This window comes from Ictalurus furcatus, chromosome 6, assembly GCF_023375685.1.
Source record: "Ictalurus furcatus strain D&B chromosome 6, Billie_1.0, whole genome shotgun sequence".
In the NCBI taxonomy this organism is placed as follows: Eukaryota; Metazoa; Chordata; class Actinopteri; order Siluriformes; family Ictaluridae; genus Ictalurus; species Ictalurus furcatus.
The window spans coordinates 1,131,156-1,139,178 of NC_071260.1; positions in this window are offsets into that span (position 1 = coordinate 1,131,156).

The window sequence follows — 8,023 nt, forward strand, 5'->3', positions numbered from 1 at the left end:
ATCTGTAGTGTATGTGTACTCAAAAGACTCAAGAACTGCCCCAACAGCTGCCCCTTACGCTTTAACATGAGTTTGAATACAAACAGGCTGTCTGATCTCTCAGGAGACGTACGGAGATTTTCACTTGGTTCAATTAGTTTTTAAATTTGTCACAAACGTTTCTACTGCAATTCCTTATGGAGAAGTAGAATCCGATGAAAAGGAGAAAAGACCAAGATGTTTCTGTGATTAAATGATCCAAACGTGCAATGTTGTGATCGCGAGGTGAACGCCACTCAGGGATGTGATAATTGGCACTAAAACAAATATACACCTTTTTCGGTCTATTATTTACTGGTTTGTTTACGAGTTAATTCACGTTTAAACTGCACTGGATGAAAATCTTCTCAGATATAAAAATCTAATGAATAATTAAATGTGGATGTTTTCATGGCACCTGGTGTACTCACAAAGGCTAGCTTATCTGGAGTACATTAGTGCAATGTTACGTCTCTCCAGATCTACTCAGACATGACAGTATATCCAAAGTAAACTGTACGGTCCTCCAAACACACATTTGTGTAAACACGTTGTAGTAAACTAGGTAGTGTATTTAAATGAACATCATTTGTCACAGGAGAAAACATCTGGAATAAGGAGAACCTCTTTTGTCCCAGTTGGTGTGTGTCTTGTCCTTGTCTCAGTTAGTATAGGTTTTGGTATGGGTGTTGGTCTTCTCTTGCTGTCGGTTGGCAGGGGTTTTGGTCTTATCCTGATCTTGGTTGGTATGGGCCTTTGTCTTTCCTGGTCATAGTTGGTATGCATCTTTGTCTTGTCTTAGTCTCAAAAGTCCTTGTCTTGTCTTACTGTCAGTTGGTATGGGTCTTGGTCTAGTCCTGCTCTCGACTGGTATGAGTCTTAGCCTTTCCTGGTCATAGTTGGTGTGCATCTTCGTCTTGGCCAGTATAGATCTTGGTCTTGTCTTGGTTTCAGTTGGTTAAAGTCTTGGTCTTGTCTTACTGTCAGTTGGTATGGGGCTTTGTCTCATCTTTGTCCTAGTTGCTATGGGTCTTGGTTGGTGTAGACTTTGGGCTTGTCCTGGTCCATTGTGTGAACACAGATTTGTGGAGTATTCTTTTGATAATTTCCCTGCTTGGATAAATAAATATATATATATATATATATATATATATATATATATATATATATATATATATCAGATTCCTGTAGTTTTCCATTGGAGATTTACTAATAACTAATAAAAGCCAGTAAAATATTTAGTATTTAAATTTTATAGGGCTTTTTTCCATGGCCAGATAATTGCCAAAAGAATGAAGTAGGAAACTATAGAAAATAACACGTTCCACTAAGGAACATGTGTAAGCTCATTAGGAACGAGCGGTAACTTAAAATTTTTAACTCAATTCTTAAAAAAAAAAAATGTTTAATTTAAATAGAGGATTGCGGCAGAGCAGATGCACTGTATTTAATCACATTTCAGGTGTTAACTCACAGCTGGTGAATAATGAACCTGAAGATCTCACTTTTCATGTGCAGCGTGAACGCGGCTTCTTGTTTCTCACAGTCAGCAAAGTGGGAATTGTGTTGTCTCATAAAAACTTGCCAGATACCGAAGAGGAACACAAAGAGAAAGTTAGATTGAAAGTATGTGTCGCTAAAGTGTAAATACCAGATGTGTGCGATCCAGCACGGGGATCTCTACTGTACGAGAAACAAACAAATGTAGGTAAATTTCCAGCAGATCATCATGCATGTTTCTATCAGCTGCTTTATTGTGGAATATTTTAAACAAGGCCAATGAGATGATGTCATCAACGAGCGCCAGCCAAACATACGGCCATTATTATTATTTTAATCCAAACTATTTATCTTCATCCCGTTTTTTTTTTTTTTTTTTTTTTTTTACTTCAACGTTTCTTCAAGGTTCAGTTCAGATCTTGAACACACTATAATAATACACTGAAATATGGAGTGCAGCTTTGGGAAAGATCGCCAAGCACACAACGTCACCACGTTACACACCAGACTGAGTGTATTATTGTAGCTGTGTGTGAAATTAAAATCACCTTAAACATTATAACTTTTTTTTGTAATTAATTAAACTTTTTATTTTATTTTAAAGAATTCATTTTGCTCATACTAGTGGACGTGTGAAAGTTAGGACTGCACTTTTTTCCCCCTTACATCTTTTAAACAGGAAGAGCTGAAAATCTCATTAGAACTTCAGTATTGAACACATGACAGGAGGGAGTTATTGCATCATAAATTCTAAGACCCAATCAGGTTCCAATATGCAAATGTGGGCTGCACAACATGCCCAGGGGCCAGAGTGTTATAGGATAAAATCAGCTGATATTACAGTTCCACATCATGACCGTTATATAGATACAGGCCATGACATACTGCTTTATCAGAGGAAGTGCAGCAGTGTAGCTTAGCTAATGTTGCTAAATTATTATTATTGTGTAAATAAACGCTTACGATTATATTTCATGTTAAGCATTACTTACGCTGAGGCTAGCGGTCATGTGTCATCATCAAGTTTATTTAAACAAAGATTACTCAAGTTGGGTACAATTTTGTACCGAACATGACGTAAACAATAACACTAGTGTTCAGTGCTAACTGGCGTTAGCTCCCTACTATTTAACCATCAGTGTAACAGGCTACAGCTCATTAACAGTTGCAATTTAGAGAGAAAGTGTCATCGGTAGCCATGTTTAATGTGCTACCAGTCCTGCCCCTTTGTGCTCCATGGTGCATGATGGGTACTTATTAGCGTTCAGGACAATGTGCTATGTTTGTATTATCCAGCATTAGCTCTGTTCACTTAGTGTGCGATTTGAGACATGGCTTTAGAAATACCGAGAGTGCATTTTAAATTTTACTACCACTCAGCAGTGAGTTCTGTAGCCATGGCATTTTGTAAAGCAGATTAGTTTTGACACATCAAAGCAAAATGTTGGTTAATATTAATCACACAGCTTGAGAAAATAGTATTAGCCTCAGCCCTTCAAAAACAACCGCTGGAAAATGAGGTTGAAAATGAGGGTCAATTGAGTAATCACCAAGAGGACGTCTTGTTTTTCTATTTACTCTGCACTTGTGCTTTTTGGAGATATTGGCACTCGGAGTGACTTCCGCAGTATCAAAACTGAAACCAATTACTGGGTTATTTTTATTATTATTTTTTTCATCTCACCCTCCGGACTCCAATCTGAGAAAAAAACCCCAGCCAATCAGGTGATGATTGATTGAACCTGTCGCCTTACGGGCTCGCTATTCCCTTATTACAGAGCAGGTTTGGAGGAAGTGGTGATGGAGGATCGTTTGTCTTTGCTTTCTGAGTAGCTGTCCACACCAATCAGATGGGATAGACACACAGGGGACGAGCAGAGACGCGTATGAGTCGCTTTCATTTCTTCTGCCGACTGATCAAAATCTGAGCCGGGAGACAGATTGCAGTTTAGGTGATTGTCATGAAGAGTGTAGCGGATATCAAGAGATTATATTTACTAAAGTGAAAAGGAAAACTGTTTTTGGAATCTGTAAAGAATTTAGATTGAAGATGTTAGATTGATTTTTTGGTTTTCACTCTATGTTCCTTTGGACAAATCAGTCACTCGGGACAAGAAGATTACATATCCAGGCAATTCCCTTTTTTTTTTTCATCCACAGTTGCAAAATGGACAAGTAGGCTGAGCAGGCTAGCATTTACTGTTGTTTTTTCTCTGCTTGTTCAACTCTTTATTGAATGCATATTCCGTACACCAGTATTCCGTACACTTCAGTATTCCGTACACTTCAGTATTCCGTACACTTCAGTATTCAGTACACGTCAGTATTCCGTACACATCAGTATTCCGTACACGTCAGTATATCGTACCCTTCAGTATTCAGTACACATCAGTATTCCATAAACTTCTGTATTCTATACATGTCAGTATTCTATACACATCAGTATTCCGTACACATCAGTATTCAGTACACGTCAGTATTCTGTTCACGTCAGTATTCCGTACCCTTCAGTATTCAGTACACATCAGTATTCCATAAACTTCAGTATTCTATACACGTCAGTATTCCGTACACTTCAGTATTCTATACACGCCAGTATTCCGTACAGGTCAGTATTCCGTACACTTCAGTATTCAGTATACTTTAATATTCCATACACTTCAGTATTCCGTACACTACAGAATTCTATACACGTCAGTAATCCGTACACTACAGAATTCTATACATGTCAGTATTCCGTACACATCAGTATTCCGTACACGTCAGTATTCCGTACACATCAGTATTCAGTACACGTCAGTATTCCGTACACATCAGTATTCCGTACATGTCAGTATTCAGTACACGTCAGTATTCCGTACACGTCAGTATTCCATACCCTTCAGTATTCAGTACACGTCAGTATTCCATACACGTCAGTATTCTATACACGTCAGTATTCCGTACACTGTAATTCCATACATTCCATACTATAATACTCATCCTTATTGTACAGTATGCTAGCGATCAGCATTACTAATGCATGTTAATAATTTAATTCTAATGTTTTATGATGAAATTGTTACTATCAAACTTTCTGGAATAACTCATTCCCTTTCCTCTGAAACTCCCGTTGGAGCGGATCTGAGAACTTTAACCCGATGACGAGGTTCTCCGTTCCATTTCTAACACCAAGTCATGGATTTGTTTGTGTTTCCTGCTCTAACACACTCCTCTAATCCATTTGCTCATTAACACACTTCCTGAGGTTAAACGTTGGAGTGTGTTAATGGTGTGTTTTCTCCACTCCGACTCTGTCAGTCCCTTGCTTCCTGCTCTTACACACCTTCGGTTTATCAGCTCATTAACACACATGCTTTACAATATGTCTTTAAACACACACACACACACACACACACACACACACACAGTTAGCAGTTTGTTAGATAACAGGGTGGTGGAAAAAAGCAGAAGGTGTTTTTGTTTTTAGAGATTTTAGAGGTTATTTTTTTTTAATGATACTGAAAAATTGTCAGCTTGGGTTATTGAGTAAAAAATGGTAATAATAATAATAATTATTAGAGAGATGTGTGATTCAGCTGGAGATCCAGAGATTTTAGCCACTGAATGATAAACACTTCACACTTCACGTTCTCCATTTCACACGTGTTTAATCTTCTCTCTGTCTCGCTCGCTCTCTCTCTCTCTCTCGCTCTCTCTCTCTCTCTCGCGTGCGCTCTCTCTCTCTCTCTTCATTTCACTTAAACATGATTTAGCACAGTTTAGTGGGCTCGTGTTAAACACCTGCTGCTTGGTGAAGGAAGTGTTTTACTGCTGCACTGATGAGAACGTTAGCAAACATCTATGAAGTAAATCACTGAGTGCACTAATATGAATAGATTCTGTCTCTGATCCTAGCTCGGTTGGGTTCTGACTCTGACTCTGAGTCTGATTCTCACTCAGGTTCTGCTCAGACTTTATGATTCGGACTGAGTGGGGTTCTGATCCTGACCTGATTGTACCTCATATTCAAACTCTGATACTCTTTAACTCTGATTAACTGATTCTCTCTAACTTTGATTCTGACACTCTGCCTCTGATTCCGACTCTGATTGTGACTTGTGTTCAATCTAAGATTCTGACTGTAATTCTGACTCTACCTCTGACTTTGATTCTGGCCAAGCCTTGATTCTGTCTCTGACTCTGATTGTCTCTAACTGTGATTCTGATGCTTTGCCTCTGATTCCGACTCTGATTCTAATTCTGACTCTATCTGTGATTCTGACTCTGACATATTCTGACGAATATTCTGATTTTGACTCATTTTCAAGCAGTGATTTTGGACTCTAATTCTTACTACAGCTCTGTCTCTGATTCTGGCTAGGCCTCTGTGATTCCGACTCGGTGAGGTTCTGAATTTGACTCTAAAGCTGACTCAGACTGTAACTGTGATACTGACTCAAACTCTAACTCTGGTTCTGAGTCACATTTGAACCCTGACCCTGATTCTAACTCTGACTCTGACCCCTGTGGATCAGTAGGCTGAACAGTGCGGTGTGTGAGTAATTCTCGGCTGCAGCGCGTGTCTCTGTGACGTCGTGTCTCTCCACTACACCACATGTTAGCTGAAGCGAAAGAAGAGATAATTTAGTATTGTTTAGTATTTTAGGTTATAAGTGGCCTTGGTTTTGGGAGGAAAAGGCGCTTTATAAAGCAAAGCCATGATGATTTATTGTGCTGCGTGACACATATAAGACTTTCACGGTGGTTTTAGAGAATACAGCAGAGCTGTGCTGAAAGCTTTACTGTCCCAGCACAAGGTCGAGCTCTGTCTGTACACCATCTCACAAGAGCACACAGTGTCTTCTCACGCTGAAAAGACTTGTACATAAAGCTGCTAGGTTGTAAACGTAGATTTCTTTCTGTACAGAAACACAGAAAGCATCACTTCTGTGTGAGGGTGGTGATGCTTTAGTCGGTTCTCCATAGACCGCCGTATCTTAGAGTCCATATATGGGTTTAAAGGACACGCCCATCCATGCTGCTTAAAGACACGCCCACTGTTCCTGAGTCTGCAGAAAGGCCGAAATGCGTTTACACCACATTGCTGGTGAATTCTGGATTCTGATTGGTCGAGAAAGTGTTGACAATAGTCATTTCATGTTATCATTTCCATATTAACAGCTCATTCACAGGAACTTCGCGGTCGCTCCACATAAACAGATTTAAAAAAAAAAAAAAGTTGGTGACGTTTGTTGTAAGAAGGCATTTTTTAATTGAACATTTATGGAAGGAGTCTCCAGTCTCAGTGCTTTGTAACAGTCAGAGGTGAATCTCACTATAATATTATAAACATACAGTAGTATGTCCACTTTTAGCTTTTAATTTAGCCAGAAAAGTGAAATGTTGTAGTGGGAATAAGGCTGGTGTTACACGGGAATGCTGACGGTGCGTAACGTTAAACTCCACAAAGCGGAGAAGAGTGACACAGGAATTAAGGCGTGTTGTGGTTCGCTGATCTTTTAGATATCATCCGAGTTCTGGAGTTATCTTACAGTAACGGAAGATAATATTGGAAAAACAGAGAGTGAGAGAGAGAGAGAGAGCGAGAGCTGGATAAACAGAAATGGTTCTGATGGTTAATAATTGATGTAAGCAGTTTTCGGGAAAAGGCCTTCACTCCTGTAATCCCCTGCGGCATTTGTTCATCACGTGCTTGTGCATTGTGGATTCTGTTACAAAACGAGTCCGCAGGACGGATTCATACATTTCCAATCAGCATGTAAACGGCGTGTAAGTTTATAAAACGCCCGGAGTTCTTCTGACACTCACTCCAACGCTTCTAATTAAAGTCCAGCTTCAAAGGTCTCACCTCCATCCTTTTTAATAACACGAATCCTGAACTATTGATTTAAAAATCCACTCTTACGGACTGCAGCGTATTAAAAGATACAGAGAGAGAGAGAGAGAGAGAGAGAGAGAGAGAGAGAGAGAGAGACAGAAAGAGATGTCGCTTTATAATCCAGCGCCTGAACTGCGGATTCTTTCTTCTCTACGATGTGTCAGACACGGACAGCGAGTGCCAGACCTCCGGGCTCACCAGACTCTGGTGAATTGGGCGATCAATCAAAAAGTGCGAGAACTGAATTACTCCGAGGAAACTTTTCAAAAAAAAAGTATTACAAAGCGAGAAAGGACTGTTCAGAAAGTGTAACCACCAAGACCTGGTTTGATTCCACACTAATACACATTTGCTTTGTCTGATTATTTCTCAGATACGCCGTTATTCTTCACGCGTTTCGGTCGTGTATAGCATGTCTAATCGTTGTTATTGTTTCCATGGTAACAGCTCGCTCTCAGGGACGAGTACGGCGGATGCTCCACGCGATCGGTTTGGTGTAACGCGTGTAAATGTTGATCGGGCGAAGTTTTCTTAAAGTAAGCAATTTAATTAACGCTTATGGAAGGAAGGAAGGAGTCTCCAGTGTGGATTACGCTTCTTTGCGGTTTCACAGTAACACGACAA